The sequence below is a fragment of the Pinus tabuliformis genome, chromosome 1_2, assembly GCF_031772625.1.
Source record: "Pinus tabuliformis cultivar Carrire ecotype Pingquan chromosome 1_2, CPIR1, whole genome shotgun sequence".
Taxonomy (NCBI): domain Eukaryota; kingdom Viridiplantae; phylum Streptophyta; class Pinopsida; order Pinales; family Pinaceae; genus Pinus; species Pinus tabuliformis.
Genome location: NC_142298.1, coordinates 701,047,766 through 701,068,950, shown reverse-complemented (window position 1 = coordinate 701,068,950; position 21,185 = coordinate 701,047,766).

The following is a 21,185-nucleotide window of genomic DNA, read 5'->3' as shown; positions in this document are numbered from 1 at the left end:
TAAAGGTAATCTTATCTTCAGCCCCAACTTTGATTAGCCCGGATTATACACAGGATTTTATTTTGTTTTCATTCGCCTCTGAGCATACATTGGCAGTCGTGTTAATGCAAAAGAGAGATGGAGTTGAAAGGCCCATAGCTTTTTTCAGCCGCATCATAAGGGACGGAGCACTGAATTATAATATCATTGAGAAGCAAGCATTGGCCCTGATCAAAGCATTGAAAGATTTCCGAGTTTACATATTGAATTCTCATGTTTTAGCATATGTTCCTAATGCAGCTGTAAAGGATGTTTTAGTGCAAACGGAACCGGAAGGAAGAAGGGGTAAGTGGATCGCTGCACTCTTAGAATATGATGTAGAAATTAAACCTACCAAGTTGATTAAAGGTCAAGGTCTAGCTAAGTTGATGGATGAAGCAAACCTTCATGTCCTTGATATTATTTTGATTGCTGCCTTGTTCGATGAAGATGAAGAAAATTCAGTTCTACAGGCGTCCGATATCTTTGTGTCTTCTCCTTGGTATGCTGATATAGTTTATGTGCTTCAAAACTTATCTGCACCTCCTGGAATGCCTAGAAACAAAGCTAGAACATTGAAACTAAAGGCTGCCAAATTTTGCATTATCAAATCTGCACTTTATTGGAAGGATCCCGGTGGCATCTTGCTGAACTGTTTGGTCGAAGAGGAAGCTAAAACAACAGTAGATGATTTCCATAAAGGTGACTGTGGGGGTCACTTATTTTGGAAGACCACGGCTAATAAGATCTTGAGAGCTGGTTTCTATTGGCCTTCTTTATTTTCTGATGTATATAAAGCGGTAAAGAGCTGTCATGAATGTCAAATTTTTCAAGGAAAACAGAAATTACAGCCATTGCCTCTCAAGCCGGTGGAAATCAGCGCACCATTTCAGCAGTGGGGCTTGGATTTTATTGGCGAAATCCACCCAGCATCTTCCGGGCAGCATCGATGGATCTTGACGGCTACAGATTACTTTACAAAATGGATTGAAGCCATTCCCACCCGGCAGGCCACAGATTTGGTAATTATTTCTTTTCTTGAAAATAATATCTTGTCACGTTTTGGTTGTCCACAAAAGTTGATTACTGACAATGCAGCTGCATTCAAATCAAAGAAGTTGGTTGATTTTTGCTATAAATATAACATCAGCTTGGGGCATTCAACCGCTTATCATCCGCAAGGTAATGGGCTGGCTGAATCTTCAAACAAATCTCTAGTGAACATCATAAAGAAATTGCTGGAAATAAACAAGAAGAGCTGGCACAAGAAGTTAATAAATGCACTATGGGCTGATCGGGTAAGTCAAAAGAAGTCAATTGGTATGTCACCTTTTGAAATTGTTTACGGAGTAGATGCAGTGTTTCCTACTTCACTAAGTGTTCCAGTAGCCAAGTTGTTTCAAGAAGCTAGTGGTGAGGACGATCCTATGCAGCGACGGATCAGTCAAATGATTCATTTACAGCAGACACGAGATGAGGTTCACCAGAATTCCCTTAAGTTGCAGGAGCGCATAAAGAAAATCTATGACAAAAAGGCCAAAGCAGATGAGTTTCAGATTGATGATGTTGTGTTACGGTGGGATGCCCGCAATGAAGATAAAGGGAAGCATGGAAAATTCGACAACTTATGGAAGGGTCCTTACAAAATTGCAGCATACCGTGGTCCAAATGCTTTCCTTCTCAAAGAAATGAACAGTGATGAATGTCTTGGTGGGTCGGTGAATGGCCGGCTGCTCAAAAGGTATCATGCTTGAGCATTTTCTGCTCTAATCACTCTCATTGTAAATACCATTTCATTTTCTTTCTGCAACAAGTGTGAAGCTGATTTTCCATCTTCAGTTTGGGGCCCGCGGTGAAGGCTATAATTCTGAAAATGGTGATTAGTTGGTGTGAGTTTTATAAGTTGTTTCATGTCAGTTTATTCTCTGTATAGAGTAAGTGAGCTAGTGTCCAAGATAGTCTTGAATTTCAGTCAATTTTCCAAGTCAAATAGAGTTGTGTTCAAGTTGGTCACATGTGAATAAGTTGACTCCATTACCCAATGACAAAAGCACTGGTCTGTTCTCCCAGAGGTCTGAGGTTCTTGGTACCTCCAAGGAGCTACCATCCCCATTGGAGCCAATGTTAGTGTCGGTCTTGAAATCCCTCCATCAGTGATCAAAACTCTTTGCATTTGCATTAGTAGGTGTCTCGTCAGTGTCAAAGTTTGCATCCCGTTAGACATGCCATAACCCTGATGGAGGAGTTGGTCTATTATGCCCCTCTTGGCTTTGCTGAATCTGGTCATATCAGTCATTAAGCATTTCAAAATTTGTCTTGTTAGGTCTTGAGGTCAAAGTCCTAGGTCTAGGGTTTTGGTCATTTATCTTCGCAAGGTCATGTCTTTGAAAATCCTTGAGTGCCCAGCAAGCCAGAGGGAGGATTGTAAACATGTTTCTTTGATATTTTCATCATGTACAGTTCATTTTTAACCTTGGATTTAAAAACTCTGTTTTTAAAGCCAAGGTCATGTTAAATTTTTGTAAAAAGAATGAAATTCCAAAAAGTCTTCAAAAAGGCAGCAATAACCCTAGTCCCCTTGCCAAAGTCCCTTAGATGATCTACCTGCAAAAAAGAATCAAGTCAAAGCACTCAAAAAGTCAAATTTAGGATAAAGGAAACCAAAAAATCAGTGTTTTAAAAAGTGTCAGAAATAAACTTTATAAAGTGGGTTTATGGATGAAATCTTTTCAAATGGAGTCTATAAAGGTTCTACTTCCCTCCTTTTACTCTCATTGTGCATCCCAATGCTTGGAAGAGAAGTTTGAGAGAGTGATTGGAGAGAGGAGCGAAACTGCAGTGATTTCGGGTAGCTGAGTGGTGCGCGACCCGTTGAAGGAGGTGTGCGACCTGTTGGGCAGTGCACGACCCGTCCAGAACCCCTCCGTAGTGCAAAATTACTACGGGCGCGACCCGTTGGGAGGTGCGCGACCCGTTGGGAAGCCTGCGCAACCCGTTGAACCGTTTGCCTCCAAACTGCAACAGAATTCCTCAATCTCCCTTCAACTCATCTCAATTGGTCGAGGTAGGCTCTTTACACATGGTTTTTGAGATTGGTGATGGATGTAAGCCTTCATGCTATGATTTTAACCTCAAAACTTGCAAATGAATAGATTTATATGGCTGCAATGTTCATGACCAAATTGTGCTAGGGTTTATGGTGTTTCAAGATGTTTTTCCATCTGATTGGTTTCCTTCCCTTCCCTTTTGCCCACACTCATATGTACATTTCTTTTCCCATGATTATTTTATAAATGAAATACAAATCCCCTTCCCATCCCTAAATCACTAAAACTGAAAACCCTACCCCTCTCCCAAAGCATCAAAAACAAAACAAAGTGAAAACCCTAATTCCCCTCTACCATATGCATATGCAAGGTAACAAAAGATGTTGGTAAAATGTCAACATGTTTGGTATATGGTTTCCCTTTTGAACATGTATGCATATATTCCCATGTTCACTTTTATGCATGTTTTTCCCATATGCAATAATCTTTGCCAATGATTTCCCTATTACAAATATGTGTTCCTATATGAATATGATTTGCAAAATTTCCCTTAAAAACTCCCTGTTATTTTTATATATTCCCATTCCTGGTTAAACAGTTCCCTCCCCTAACATTTCCCTCATGTTTGGTTCCCCTTGAAACAGCATATATTTCAGCACTTTTTTCAGGCAGAGACAGCAGTTCAGTTTGTCCACTTTGCTCCAAAACCATGTCGGAAACCGAAACTTATGAGCAAAGTGATGACCATTCATCATCTACAGAGGTTGAGGAACAGAGGAGGCCTCGTAGAGGGGGTAAGGGAGGACATCATAAGTGGGAGGAGCCTACTTCTTTGGCAGAATTACAGGCCTGTCCTTTGGCAGTGAATTGCTTCCAGTACATGTCTTGCTATCAGTTTTGTGAGAGGATCTCTCGGATTCAGCATCATAGAGAGTTGGCCCGCTTGTTTTTCTTACACCTCCATGATGGACATGTCACTCTGGCAGGGGTGAACTTCACATTGACACCTGAAGTGATCTCACAGGCTACAGGGATACCAAATGTGGGTGAGGTGTGGCCTAAGCGCAGGTTGCTTGATTTTGTTCACTTTGAGCCCTATGTCCGGCCATCATTTGTGAGACTTTTGACGAGTGTTTTCCCATTCAGATTTCTCCGGAGCGAGTATGCTCCCCTCATGAGGCTTATTATGCATTATTTTACCTGCGAGGGCAGATTTTCACAGGTGTATTCATATCACATTCGCCTTTTGATGCATTTCACCCGAGTGAGGATGATGAACATCCCGGTTTTCTTGTTTCATAACATTCAGAGGATGGTGCCCATGTTGCAGAGGAAGACCCCGGCCCAGCAGTACAGGAGCCTTTGCCATTATGGTCTGATTCAGCTCATAGTCTCATATCAGTTGACTCAGCAGGGCATCTCATGGGAGGAGTTCATCTCCCGTGAGTTTTTCACAGTGCCACATCAGCCACATCAGGAGGTCATTCATGAGGAGGGAGGACCATCTCAGCAGCCCGATGCTCCCGTCACCCGACATGTTAGCTCCACTCCTTTGGTCACTTATCAGAAAGGCCCAAGGGCCTTATTTGCAGCAGCTAGGCGAGTACTATCTCCATAGCAGGTGGAAGGGGTCTCGACTTCATCTTCAGCTCAGCGAGTGTTATCTCCACATCAGGTGGAAGGGGCCTCGCTTTCTTCACCAGCACAGGTACTGCAGAGGGGCAAAGAGCCCATGATTCATGAGGATCCGGTGATTGATCTCGAGGTCAGTTCTCCTAGCCAAGAGGCGAAGGAGATCATTCAGCATCTTAGGGCTGAAAATGATGTTTTACAGAGGAGACTTGAGGGTGCCCAATGGACCATCACCTACCTGGAGCAGCGGAACACACAGCTAGAGGAGGAGAAGGCACTTGATGAGCTATGGAGGATTCGTAGCGACTGAGTCTTGAATCGTAGGAGGCCTGGTGATCCATTGCCTACTGACCGAGAGTCACTACTCATTCAGGAGAATGCCCACTTGGAGAGGCTGTTGGCTAAGGCCAACCAAGAGAAAAAGCTATTGAGAAACATGAAGAATCACTATTGGGCAAGAATGCATGTATGCAAAGCCAAGATGAAAATGTTCCAAAGGAGGTTGTCCGAGGCTCTTAGGCAGAGGAAGAGGACCAATCCACTCCGTATCTTGGCTGAGGTATCCCTCAAAGATCATGGCACTCACTAGCATCAGCTACAGCACAAATCCCAAATTTTTTTGAGAATTTTGGGTAATTTTGGTATTTTTGGGAAATTTACAGGTTTTGGCTTCTCAACGGGTCTCACCCCCGGTGAGACCCTTTGTCATCGTAGCTCTGTTTTGCAAAAACTCAACATTTCTAGATTTTTCATGCAAAGTTACACATGCCTATGGATGGACTTGAGTTTTTATGGGGATTTGGGCCTCCAGAAGGTCAAAATACAGGCAAAATTTGACTTTCTGCCCCTTTTTTGAGTTGCAGAAGCAGTCTTGGGAGAATTGACTTTTTACTAGGCAAATGACCTCCAAATCCAAAAATTCCAGTTGGGTTGGAAAGTAGACTTAGAGACCTTTCGAACGAGCTATCCTGCACCTCATTCTGACACCGGGAAGGCCTCCAAACAGAGCTCCAAAGTGCGCAACCCGTTGAGGAAATGTGCGCGACCCGTTGAGGAAATTGTGCCAGATTTGACCAGTTCAGCCCAGAAAACGCAGTTTGGCTTCAGTTTGACTTTTTGAGGTGGATGGTGGTCCTCTTGGATGTAATTGTGACATTTTTTGGATATTTTTACTCTTGTTTAACTCTTCTAGAAGATTCTTGCATGTAAAGGGTAAAAATTGAATGTATGAACTGGTTTCCAAGTTTATAGAGGCAAGTTGTTTTGACTGCCTATTTTCTAGTGCTTAGTTTAGAAGTGGTTCAAACAGCTCCTAGGATAGTGAGCTCGACCCATGGAGGCATGGAAAGAGGTTAGATCATCTATATTATGTACTTTCTTGCTCATTTTCATGGTTGGACTCTTGAGGGAGAAGCTATCATTGTATTATCACTTGTATCTCTGCAATTTTTGGCTAAGGAAGACCAGGGTTTTGCAGTCATCTTTGGGATTCTTGTGGACTCATGTGTTGATGGTGTGTTTCTCCATGTTATTTTAAGCTTTTTTATGTGATTCATTTTCTTTCTATACTGCTGCATATTAAACAAATGAAGTGTTAAAGTAAGAATTCATGCTTGCCATGCTCTGCTTTTAAATTTGTTTAATTTCTATGTTTTCTACTGTCTAAAGAGAATTCAAATTCATTGTTTTCTCTCTTTAGCCTTCTTATCTTTCTTTCTAATCATCCATTTCATCTAAAGACATCAATACAGGCTCCTACCTCTCCCCAAAGACCCCCCTGCAGAATCTGTGTCCAATCCCCGCACCCTAAATTGCAGCTCCTCAATTTGCCACCAAAAACCCCCAAATCAACCTTCAAATCAGTTTACTAGCCTAATATCAGTGTTACCGTGTTAGTCATCTCATCCCATTGAAGATCTATCGAGATTGACCGGAGAGAGCCTTCTCTTGCCCCATAGGGCTAGCTACGAGGCTGAATGGTTTGATGTAGCTTTGACGTTTGCCTTTCTCAGCCTGAGGTGAAATTTCAAGTGCTAACAGGTTCCTCTAACAAAATAAGCTTATTTTAGAATATGCTTGATTTTGATTTGTTGTGAAGCTTAATATCCAAGATGTCAAGCAAGATCTCTCATGCTTGCACTTGATTGAATATTTTCTCTTTCATAGTTGTGATACATTTGGGTTGAAAAATCATGTTGAGTAGAGTATGGTTCTTTCAAATCTGAACTAGCTACAAGGACAATCATTTCCATTACCAAGGGATGTGAAATAGGAAATCTTTAATTGTTTGTATACTAATATATTAATAGAGACTTGCACAAATCAAGACAAAGTAATCACACTATTAAAATGTTGTATTTGGAAGAACCAATCATTTAGTTTACATTTTCTATAGGATATAATGGAATCTGTGCAAAAGGTTGTAAAATAATTAATTAAATAATCTTCAGATTTTATTGACACGATTCTGAATTTTTATTCAAGGTGTAATTGCACACACATCAAAATACCCGAGATGATTTGCCTCAATGGAAGTTTTTTTCCACTCTCCTTGTACATGCTTTGCAGTATGATGTGAAAATTTTCCATCATCCATCATCTTCATATTCTAATGCCCCTACAATAGATGATTTATGTGTAGACAATTTGATGGTGTTTTTCTTTCACTTATTAAATATGGAACAACATCGAAATATTGTCATCACAAGTATTTCAAGGTTATATGATGAAGATGGACTATATTGAAGATTCTATAAGAAAAGAAAAGAATTTGATGCAAATTTTTTTATCCTTGATATAAGAAAGCCCTTATAAATTATGATAGCATGGTTGAGCAAGTTGAAGTGTTGGTTTCTTTTTTTCATATGTGGTTTTGAAGAAGATGATCATTGAACATGTTGTATATAGTTGGATGCTAATAGTAAAAATGTTGATGAACTTAGCATGAATCCAAATGAAAAAAGGATAAAAAATTGAAGCATAATAAAGGAGATAATAGTGACAGAAATAAAGGAGATAATATAGATATGGGGGGAACATGTCAAGAAGTGTTAAAAATATGCATTCATGGAGAGAGACAAGTTAGGGGGAGTTACCCTTTTCCATTGATGTCAAAGGGGGAGAGACAAATCAAGAAGCATGATGGAAAGGGGGAGAATTATCACAAGGGGATTTATTATAGGTGTGTTACCATCAATGACAAAGGGGGGTATTATTGAGATTTTTTCATTTATGTCAAAGCAAGGTTTGACCATGGTCAAAGCTAAACATGGTCAAAGTCAGACGATTAAGAGGTTGTCATTTATGTCAATCCAAGTTGGATACGAAAGGAGACAATGTGTTGAAGATTCAAGGTCAAAAGCAAGAAAATTATTGTGGAAGAGAATCTCTAAGAATTCTTAAGATGAAACAATAAAGGTTTAAAAGAAGAAGCCCTATGAAATCTAGAAGAAGACATTTGAGATACCCAAGAAATAGGTGGTCAAATTCAAGGAAAATGCAAAGAGTTGAAGCCGTCGATGAGATCTTTTTAGTGGTAGGTGATGAAACACCTAGTTCTTCTCGAGTGAAGAAATATTATTTTTGAAAATAAACAAATTGATTTGGAAACCCTCCTATGGTCGGCACCTAAGACAATTTTGAAGTAAGAACAAATATTCGGTGATATGGGTTGAATCCCATAAAAAGGAAAGTATAAAATTAATCTTATTGAAGGACAAATTGACCCCGCTTTATGCCATCATCCCCTATATATAGGCACACTTGGAGGCCCTTTTTAAAATTATGTAACTCGGCTAAGGAAGACATACTACCTTTAAGGTAACCATAAGAGATTTGAGGTAGACTAAGGAATTTTTTGTGGAGTTAAAGCAAAAACAATGGTGCATTATTTTGAGCTTTATCTGTGTCAATCTATGGGTTTTTCATAGGTAGGCTTTAGGCATAGGCTAAATTTTTCCTAAAGTAACAATTGCAGATGAACTCAGTTAAATAAAAAGTCTTAGTTATCTTTGTTTGTGTAACTCTTGTAAAGTGTTATTTTTGTGAAGACTGCAAAGAGGCATGAAGATTGGAGATATCAAATTCAAATCCTATGCCACATTTTAAATTGTATCTCATATCTATGCATGGTGTTGTGATGTTCTAGTTTCATATATTTCCAAATGCTTTGTGATATTTCCTTTGTTGTTTGAGCCTTTACTAGTGTTGTTTGTAGGCCCATATCCTTAACACTTTAGCCTATTCTTTACCCCATCAAAATCCGAAATGGGATATCTATTTGTCGATTTAAGGAGGGTTGGGTGCAAAGTTTAGGAAGGAGCTATAAAAGATTCAAGAGGGATCATATCATTGTGCCTTAGAGAAAATATGAGGTTGTATTTCTAAGGTGGATTGTTGCGTGAATCAGGGTACAAATTGTTGTGTTTAGAGTTGTGTAGTTGTAGCCTAAAGGAGCTCTAATAGCTTGTTGTTTGGAGGCAACCTAGAAGGAATATAACTGCATGGAAAAATGACAGGTTAAGGTATGCCATTATTGGTTAGGTAACAAAAATATCCATGTTTTATTAGATATAGAGAGTTGACATGTTACATAATCAGTCTAAGAAGCCATGTTAAGAAGTAAATCTAATGACCTATGCCTTGTTGAAGAGTAGGAAGTTGCAGTGTTCAAGCTAGGTGGTTGTAATCGGAGTTGAGACTGGAAAATTGTTGATTGCATGGTAAAGTGACCACCATATACGGAAGAATATATTGACCAAAAATGCAAATTACAACTTGGAGCTGAGTTGTTTCTCAATTGGGGATTGAAATATCTTGTGGGTTGGTTCCCATGAATTCTGCTGAGTTGGTGTTCAACTAGGGGATTGGTGTCTCCCGTGGTTTGGTTCCCACAAATTCACTAAGTTGGTGCTCAATTGGGGTATTGGTGTCTCTCGTAGGTTGGTGCCTATGAAATTTCCAGCTGGAGCTGATAAACTTGATTGTACTCTTTATATATTAATAAAATTTGAAAGCGATTTTCTCCTAGTTATAAATATCCTATGTTCAATATCAGATGGTTATTGTTGTGATTTGTCGATGGTTAAAAATTGGTTAATTGACAAAATAGTGATTCACCCTCCTCAGTATTTCCAACCATCACAGCTTGAATTTAGCATGCTTGAATTTAGTATTTCCAACTTCAATAGTATTTATCATTTTTGGTGGAGGACACAAGGGAGAGTTGAAGGGAAATATTCCCAAGATATAGGGTTGAGATCCCCGACAAGGTAGAATACGAAGACAACAAAGTGAACCCATGCAATTGTTGGAAATATATTTGCTACTGAGGGGGGGGGGGTAAATCAGTAGTGATGGCTTTTGTATCAATTTCACCAATTTAAAAATTTTCCCAAAATTATCCATGCATATTCACAAGATTAGCTCATCAAAAAATATAAGAAACAATAAATTGAAATCATAACAACATGAGAAGTCACCATGAGAAACACAAATATACACACACAAGAACACAAGTATTTATGGTGGAAACTATTGACACCTAATCATAGGGATTGGGTGAACAAATGTAATTAGTGTAAATAAATAATAAAGGAAATGGAGAGTCATCGGGAGATGAACTGAACAGTCTCCCTTCTTATATATAATAATGAATCTTTAATGAATAGAATAATTACATTTGAGGAGTTACCCCCTGGTTTGACATGGTACCAGAGCCAACCCCATTTTTAGCATTTTCTGCCTAGTAACTCCTATCTACTTCCAAATTCCCTGCTCTATTCTTTTTCCATTGAATGCATCCTATCGTTGGTCATGACACTGGAAGCATTGAAGTGCTATGTGTTGGAATGGTTCGTAAACCATCTCTTGAAATCTGTGTGTTATTGAGCGAAAGATGTGAATGTCACGTTGGAGGATGATATGGCCATAGCCTCAATATTGCTTTGAGATCCTTTGAAGATCGATCAATGTGTTGAAGTGATGGAAAATTTTGATGCTACATGCGAAGCCCTATAAACCATGACTCTTGGGACTGCATTTGATCGAATGTTGATTTGCATTAGAGTGGAATGGGACACTACTGCTAGAGCTAGTGCGTGAACTACGTCAAAGACTGGTATGCGTTGATTTGTGTGTTGGATTTGTGCAAATTTCAGCTCTGCATTGAAGCTTTTATGGAAAGCCATTTGAAGGGTGTAAACATCATAAATATGTTTATATATATTTTATGAAATATGTTGAATTCCCTTAAAGGCTGAATGGTGCGGTGAGCGTGGATGCATACATTGTAACGTTATCCCCACACCACAGTCATGCATACCTTTGGTCACTGCGGTTAGCCTCCTCCCACTGTGCATACCATTCCGTTGGCCTCCCATACATAGTCAGCCCACTGTCTTGGCCCTCCTGCCCTCCGTTGTAAAGTTGGCCCTCACTCTGTGCACTGTCTCGGCCCTCGCCACTCCAGTAGGCTCCCATATGTAGTCGTATTAAATCCTCTTCTAATTTTTTAATATCTCCCTTCTCATACCACCGTTTGGTCAATACATTGAACCTCCTCCATATATACCCTCCCCCACATACTCCCTCTCCCAAATATACCCTCCCCCAGTAATACGTATACTCTATACATATCAGATTGTAATTATTTTTTACACCAGAACTGCATCTTTTACCACTACAGGTGTAAATTTTATACATTTGTAGCAGAAGTATATTTTTACAGTACACAGATTTAAAAAAAAAATAATTGCATTCATTGATATCTATCGTGGGAGTGGTTCTCACTGGAAAGGAGAACTATCCAGAATGGTCACGCAAAATCAAACACACTCTCATTTTTAATGAGTTGTGGAAAGGAGTGTGTGTTGGAGATGGAGACAAAGAACCAAAACAACCTACCTCAAACAAGGAATTCGCCATTTGGGAAAATAAGAACAACAAGGCTTATGCATTGATTGCAGCATCAGTAAATGAAGAGGTGAGTCGCCATATTTCACCATTTTCAAATGTTTTCGAAGCCTTACAAAAACTGAAGGAACTCTATGACTCACACTCTGCACTTGAAGTTATTCAACTCATGATTAAACTGCTCACCCTTGAATTACAAAATGATGATCCTCTTGCTCTTGCATTGGAAGTAAAATCTATTATGTATGATATCAAAGTCACTAATGTTGAACTGGATATTCCTCTGATAGATTTTCTCAAGGCACTTTATCCCACTTACTCAAATTATCTTGAGTCATCGCAAGCAAATGGAAACCTCAAAGATATTACCTTTGAATCCCTTATGAAAAAAATTGTTGAAAGAGAGAAAGCTTTTGGGAAGAAGACAACTACTTAGTCTTCTGCAGAGGCTGTGTGCCTTTCACATAGAGAAAAGAATCTTGCTCAAGATTCTTCCAGAGGAAGAGGTGGTCGAAGAGGAAGAGGAAGAAATTTCAGAGGCAGGGGGGGTAGACACTCTTAAGGAGAAAAGTCAGATTTACATTGCATATGTTGCAAAAGAGATGGATCACATGATGCATCCACATGCAAGTTACCTTGGGAAAAAATTGAGCAGGAAAGAAACCAACCCAAAGGTAAAACTAATGACAAAGAGAGAGGTAAAGCACCTGAATCCGATCACTATGTTGTGGCACACTGTAATATTGGAGTAAATGAAGACTTATTTAATGCTTCACTTGATTCTTGGAAAAATGATTGGTCGCTTGATTCAGGAGCAACTTGCCACATGACTTTTAGAAGAGATTTTTTTGAAGAATTTACTGACAACGTTGATGGAGCAGTATAATTTGCAGACAAATCAAAACTCAAGCCATCAGGGTTTGGCACAATCAAGATTAAATTGCCCAGTCTTCCAGACTTTCTTCTGCATCATGTTCTATATCTCCCACAACTGAGGAGAAACTTGTGTCCTTGGTCCACATCTGTCAGTAAGGACACTCCATTCATATGTTTGATGGCAAGCTTGAGGTGAGAAAAGCATCAGACCACTCAATTGTCATGACGGGGATAGAAGAAGAAAGGCTTCTCAAGATGTAGGGTACCTCTGCTTGTGCACAAAATTTCTCATACAATTCTCATTATGAAGAAGGTACATTTCCATCAAGTTTATTATGGCATGCTAGATTTGGATACTTGAACTATGATAGCCTCCGCTTGTTGAAGAAAAATGGTGTTACTGGTTTGCCTACAATTCCTAGGAAACCTAAGCAATATAATGTTTTCATTCTAGGAAAGCATAGCAAATAGTCTTTTCATGATTCACATTCCAAAGCACATAGAAAAATTGAACTCATTCATTCAGATGTATGTGGTCTGATGCCTGTTCCTTCTGCAAATGGAAATAAATATATGATGACATTTATTGATGACTACATCAGAATGTGTTGGGTTTATTTATTGAAGAATAAACCTAATGCTTTTCAAACATTCAAGAACTTTCATACATGGATTGAAAATGATGCACAATCTCATACTGACTTTATTCGCACTGATAATGGAAAAGAATACACTTCAAATTAATTTGAAAACTATCTTCGCCAACATGGGATAAAACATCAAACAATTGTGCCTTATAATCCCCAACAGAACAGAGTAGCTGAAAGAATGAATAGGACAATCTTAAATATGGTGTGCTCCATGATGTTTTTCAAAAATGTAAAATTGATGTTTTGGGCTGATGTAGTTCTATGTGTTGTATATGTAAAGAATAGATGTCCATCTAATGCTATTAGAAACAATACTCCTTATTAAATGTGGTATGGGCACATTCCTTCAATAAAGAATCTCAAGGTGTTTGGTTCCACATGTAATGCCTTGATAACAAAGGTACATAGAAACAAACTTGGTGCAAGAAGTCGTAATTGTATCTTCCTGGGGTATTCAAACACATCCAAAGCATAGCGTCTCTATGATGAAATCAATAAAAGGTTTGTTGTATCTAGAGATGTAATCTTTCTTGAATCATCCAAAACTGATAATGTTGTTGAGTGGCAACTTGATCGCTTGGATAGATTCGCAAATGCAAAATCATTCAAGAATTTGATAATCAAATTCCACATCTTGAAGGGGGGATTTCTATACTAGATCAACCTGTGAAATCTTCTTCTGAAGCACTTTCTCCCCCGCATGAAACTCCAACAACAGATGATACTTTGAGTGATGTGATTGACAGAATTAGGAGACTCAATCTTGATTTAGTCCCAACTCAATCAATGGAGAAACTTGGACCATCTGAGAAAGATCCCCCAAAGTGGCTGACAAAGACACTTGAAAGTGTTCATCCTGATGAGGTTGGAAAGACATGAACTAGAAATTCAAACTAGAAAAATGGAGGTGATGTAGATGACTCTGATTCACTTGTTGATATGGATGTTTCTTATGATTGTGAATTGAATTTGTCTACATATTTTGAACCAAATTCCTTCAAAGAATCTGCTTCTCATGATAAATGGAAAGAAGCAATGCAAAAAGAGTGAGATGCCTTAATAAATAATGGCACTTTGAAGCTGGTTGATCCTCCATTGGGAACCAAACCAATTGGTTGCAAGTGGGTCTACAAGAACAAGTATAAAGCTGATGGCTCACTTGACAAGCACAAAGCCAGGCTTGTGGCAAAAGGTTTTGCATAGAAGGAAGGGGTCAATTATGAGGATAATTTTTCCCCCACAGCAAAATGGGCTACCATCCGAACACTCTTTTCCCTAGCAGCTAAAAACGGTTGGAAAGTCCATCAAATGGATGTAAAAACTGTTTTCTTGAATGGATATCTAAAAGAGAATGTTTTTATGTCTCAGCCTGAAGGATTTGATGTAAAAGGACATGAACATAAAGTATGCAAACTTGTGAAATCCTTGTATCTCCTCAAACAAGCACCGCGAGCCTGGTATGAAAAACTAACTGAGGATCTTTGAAACTTAATTTCAAACATTATGATCTTGATTATGCAACTTTGTTTGTCAAGAAGGTTGGAAAAAGAATTGTATATCTTGTGGTATATGTAGATGATCTTTTAATGACAGGGAACAATGAGAGCTACATTTCATCCATAAAGAAGGAATTGAGGAAAGGTTTTGAAATGACTAATTTGGGCTATGTTCATTACTATCTTGGTATTGAAGTAACTCAACATCCGAAGTCCATATTCCTTTCTCAAAAAAAGTACATTGGAGATCTATTGAACAGGTTTGGCATGATTGAATGCAATCCTCTAGCTACTCCAATGGAACAAAACTTAAAGCTCACATCCATTGAAGGAAAATAATTTGAGGATGCAACAAAGTATAGACAGCTTGTAGGAGGTCTCAACTACCTAACTACTACTAGACCAGACATTTCATTTGATGTTAGAATCCTCTCCAGGTTTATGCAAAAGCCTTGTGAGGGACATTGGTCTGCTGCAAAAAGAGTTCTAAAATACTTGAAGGGAACTCAAGACTTTGGAATCAACACTACAAGAAAAAAAGACATTGGTGAGGGGAAAAAAATGTCACCGTAAGCTCATTGGTGACGATCAAAAGAGCCTTCATCACCAAAAACTGAACGTCACCAAAGGTGGAGTCACCAAAAATATAGGTGTTGTAGTGACATTCAAAGTCTGTCACCAATAATGATTTATAATGACAGATAGCGACCGTCACCATTTCATATGAGCAATGGTGACGGACCATAGCCTCTGTCACCGAAAACTGAACATCACCAAAGATGGCGTCACCAAAAGTATAGGTGTTGTAGTGACATTCAAAGTCTATCACCAGTAATGATTTATAATGACGGATAGTGGCCGTCACCATTTCATAGGAGCAATGGTGACAGAACATAGCCTCCGTCACCAAAAACTGAACGTCACCAAAGGTGGAGTCGCCAAAAGTATAGGTGTTATGGTGACATTCAAGGTTTGTCACGAATATTGATTATAATGACAGATAGTGACCATCATCATTTCATATGAACAACAATGATTTATTGTGATGGATTTTTCATGGCCATCACTATTAGTGTATATATATGGCGACTTCGATGACCGTCACCAAAATCTGCATTGCTAGAAGTATAGGTGTTGTGGTGACATTCAAGGTCCGTCATGAATAATGACTATAATGATGGACAATGACCATAACCATTCCATATCAACAACAACAATTTATGGTTACGGACCTTTGAGGGTCGTCATTATTGATGCATATATATGGTGGCGTTCGTTGACCGTCACCATTTCATATTTTGGTGAGGGTCGAAAAATGTCACCAAAGCTTATTGGTGATGGTCAAAAGAGCCTTCGTCACTAAAAATTGATCATTTCCATTCCATATGGATGTCAGGGCATGATGGAATTGAACCACCAACCTCCTGCTTATAAAGTAGGTGCTTTTCCATTGAGCTAGCACCCTTTAAAGAATTAAACTTATAAAAATTAGACCTTGAAACTTCATAAATTGTAAATTCTACAACTTTCAAGAAATTAAAGTCTTGGCAATATTTTACTAAACAAGCAAAGCAACGTCGAAGCTGCGGGTCCCTACCTAATGGTTATGAAAGTTATGAAAAGTGGGTGGAGGGAAAAATAATTATGTATAAGAGAATCAATATGTTCATTTGAATACTCAATTTCAAGTGAAACTCTGAAGACATTTATAGTCTATAAATGACCTATAACTAGCAAGTGCACCAAATATTGCAAAAGAAATGTCATAAGTGGATAGCATATGGAAGAAGAACATTGATGAAGAGAGATGCAATATGTTATTGGTTGAGTGAAAGAAAAATCTCAATGTTGTTGTTTGGTGTTTAGATATTTGAATGATATCTAAACTTCTATAAAAATGTAACACGGATCTCTGGAAACCATGAACGATATATATATCTATATATATATATATCCCCTTTACATAAACCAACATGTAATTATAATTTCACAAGTCCGCACTTAAAACATGACAACAACCAACAAATAAAAGAAATTGACATGGAAAGAAAGCAATAACTTCACCTTCATTCTTCAGCTGCTTCTATTTATTTGAATTTGACTCATGACATTCTTTATTTGAAAAAGAATCAAAATCATCACTAGTATTAAATTCATCCAACACGGACTTTGAATATCCCACTAACATATGCGTTTTTGTTGCCATGCCTGAAAACCATGAGTTTCCTGTCGATAGTAGAATAAAATGTGTTTTTTGTTCAAGAACACATTTCTTATTAGCCATTGTTACCTAACAAAAACCAAAGAGATAACAAAATATCAGTGTACACAAAATCCCTTATCGAAATATAATCATAACTTAGCAAAGAAGTCTAAAAGATGTTCTTAATTAATAAACTTTGTATTTGGAAATATTGTTTCTTTAGATTTAAAAAAGACTATGTTATACAACACTTCTGTATATTTATCCAGGCAATTATATCATAGCATATGTCACACAGTAGCAATGTATAGTACCTAAAGTAAAAAGACAAATTTGCTCAAAAAAATAGATTTAGAAGAGAGCTTTGAAAACTATAAGTTTGTCATCATGCAAGTTGTGCAGACTATGCAAGTAGCCATTATTTCATAATGGTTGATGTTTTAGCCCTAACAATTATTGTGACAACCACAATGAGCTAATCAATACAGCATCTACTTATGTATTCCTGTGTGTATGGTTATAGCAACAACAAGGTAAAAATACCAACACTTGAAAGGATATGTCGAATACTTAAGAAGTTTTTAGTTTACATATAAATAGAAAGGTATAAAATCATGTTTATACAGAAAGGGATTAATATATGGGAGATATTGTAGTCAAAGTAGTGAGACTTTTGTTAAGGTAATTTAATTTGCAAGGATAAAAAATGATGTCTACCTGTACCAGCACAACACCAACTCCATCCCCAAAAAGAATGCAAGAGCTCTGGTTTGTCCAATCAACATATCTAGAAAGAGCATCTACTCCAATAAGCAAAACATTTTTAAATCCACTACCTGTCATTGTTCCAAGAATACTGACCATAAGTAAATGAATTATACAAAAAAAATTGGATTTAGCAACAATCAGAATAGACACAATAACTCACCTTTTAGGAAACATGTAGTTGTTACAAGACCCAACACAAAGCCATTACAAGAAGTCGTAATGTCAAAATCCAAGGCTTTTATACAACCCAACTCACTTTGCACCTGATATCAAAATTGCATTTTTTTCTAATATAGAATCATGAGTATGAATAATTAATGCAAAACTTTACAGAAAAATATCTAAAATCTACACGTAGTAAACTGTATTTGTTAAAATTATACAAATTGACACAAAAAAGACCAATTTAATATGGTTAAGGGAAAAAAGGTTATGTCCTAAAGACATAGGTTGTCAGCATGCAAAAACTTAATCCTAACAATAACATGAAATCCAAAAAAAATGGAACTTTTGAGAGTTGAAAACAAAATATTTTATAGACCCTTGGTTGGATCCCATTTAAAAACTGGAACAATTATATATTTCCATAAAATCAACACATGCACAATCATTAATATTGGTTACTTTTCATTTGGATATCACGAGGAAATCCACTTTGTGGTGGCTACCGCATGCAATTTTCATTCAAACCCAATAGGAATGTAGTTGCAGAAAGATGTTCATATACCAACATAATTATCAATATAGATGGAATACTTTGTGGTACCATTTTATTACATATGTGAGAAGAAAATACTACTAACAGAGAACTGGAAATTTTTTAAAAACATAATACACACATGCACACAAGAACAAGTTTTGAAGACACCAAATCATGCAAGTGATTGCAAAATGTATCCCAATGAGAAACTCTTACAGAGAAGTTCTTTGATTAACAAATGTACATTTGAAATTGGTTGCTACCTTGCATAGGTAACAAATGTAGCCTCAGTCACAAGGCCCACAACATTGAAGGAAGCTCATTTGTTGAAAATTCAAAACATTAAACCTAACTATTGACTAAAGTGTGGTTTACTAACCATGGGACATGTGGGTTAGAGGACCATCAAATTCTGCTGAATGATTAAAATAGAATTTGCTTAACTATGATATTTCATATGTTGTGTCGGTTAGTCTAGTTAGTCATATGAAAAATATGCTCACTTTCTTGTCTTGGTTATGGTCTGCTTCTAGTTTGCCTGTGTTCTAACCTCCATATAGTCTCAATTGTTTCAATCATTTGTATTTTTTTGTCTTTATGCAATATGAAAAGAGGTTTTCAATACCTTTGCAGATCAAATAAGGCATGTCTAAATCACCATATATAAAATTCTATAAATTTTATAGATATTTATATATGGTGATATAAGCATGCCCTATTTGATCTCCAAAGGTATTGACACCCTCGTTGGATATGTTGGCAAGTGGAAACTCTCAGCTATGAGGGTTTCACTATCCAAGCAAAAATTCAACTTTAAAAAAGGGAACAACAATGTCTCCTTGGGGAATGAAGAAACAATTACATGCTTCTTTTCTATACGTCTTATAGGTTATTTCCTTAATGATTTTTTGATCGGATTTTGAACTGCTGTGAGACTCAACTCAAATAAATTCATGAATAGATGGCTAAGTGGTAAATACAAGTACGCTCCAAAAGGATAGACGATATTGACAGTGATGTTTTTATAAAAAAGTCTCTTCAGTCACTAAGAAGCAAGCTAATAAAATAAGGAAAATAGGGATGCTTAGCATGTGGAAAATAAGGATGCTTTGCATATATTATGACAAGGCACTATAAACTAATTTCAAGGAGTAACATACTAAAATATGATAGAATGATCATCTTTGACTCATAGATTTGCAAACAGGAGGCACAAGTTCATTCAGAAAGCAGAAGGATTTTCACAAGGCAATACAAACTATTTGTGAGAAGCAATAGACTAAACTAGGATAACAATCATATGCTAAAAAGTTAGAAATTTTCACATGTACAGATTCCTCCGCATGCAACAAATTTTTTTTGATAAGAGAAATTATATACAAGAACGTCCCTGAAATTTTCCAGAAATGTCTCGAGTATGACCAGCAAGTCCCTTCATCCCCAATGAAATCCATCGCACAAAGGGACATTTCCTTACTCACCAAAAAACCAGAATATTGGGTATGATATTTTCTTTTTCTTTTTTTTTGGGTGGGGGGGGGGGGGGAGAGGTGCAAGAATAGAAAAGGATAATATCAACCATTTTATCATCAACTTGTAGGAAACATCTTTAGATCCATGTTCAGCTCAGTGTTGCTGAAATTTGAATATGGACAATCCAAACTAGAAGAAACTAGTTCTAGTATTGCTTTGAGCATTTCCAGTCATAACCCACCCATGAAACTAGAATTGTTCAGTTTTTCCCAAAACTTCTAGTTCAGGAAAAAACCAATCAAACTGGACAGTTTGACCAATTTTGTATTGTTGCAACCCCAACCCCAAAAAAAGGAAAAAATGAACCTACAAAAAATCCTAAAACTACCATAAACCTCATTTCCCTCACAACCTTCTCATTGATCATTTGAGAAACAAAGAACGTTGATTCAACAATATTCTTGTGTTGATTCATAGTGCTTCTCAGTTTGATTCAGAGAGTTTCATCCAGTGATTTGGAGCACTCAAGATTTGATTGGGGAGTTTCTTGGATCTATTACTAAACTTGATTTGGATTAAGACTTGGAGTATTGATTTGAAAATTTGATTGGGGTGCTTCTTGTGTTTTTGATAATGTTGTAAACATCATGTCAACAAAAATATCCCCAAGAATCAGGAAAAGAAAATATTGAAAACATCAGGAAAATATCACAAAATATAGGCAAATTTAAAAAATACAAAATTATTCAAAGACACAAAAAATTGACTTTATGCCCCTCCATTGATGAGTGGGGAAAATAATTTCATGTATCTCATGATAATATTGAGATATGTACAATATTCTCACGCTATTTTCAAGAATGAAAGCACTGCACAGTTTATCGGCAATAATATCATTCTGGGGTAAAATTTGTGACATTGCAATAATACCGGGACCATGATAATCACAATTTTTGCAACACTCGTTTTTGGAGCTACTCTTTTTCCGATTACGGATGTTGATTTAATTTTTTCCTGTAATTGATTTAGATCTGCTCCTAGAACTAGTTCAAAGTGAAGACTTGGAGCTTGTAAAGGTATTTACAAATATTCTTCAAACCCTATTTATCTTAAGAGAGTTTGTTAAAAAAATCTAGAAATTAAATGTAAGGCTTTATTTTCAAACTATTTATGTGGTAGAAAAAATGCAATGGCTCCCAAACATAAATAGGATCCTACATGGAACCATTGCCAAATAGTTGGGGATGAAATGGTATGCAACTATTGTCCCATGGAAATTTGTGGGGTGGTGGTTATACATACACTGTCGAAACAACACCTAGAAAATATACTAGGGAAGATTCAATATTTATCTAAAAACTTAGCCAAATTATAATCTGACATGCAAGCTGCTATTGAAAGCTATAACAC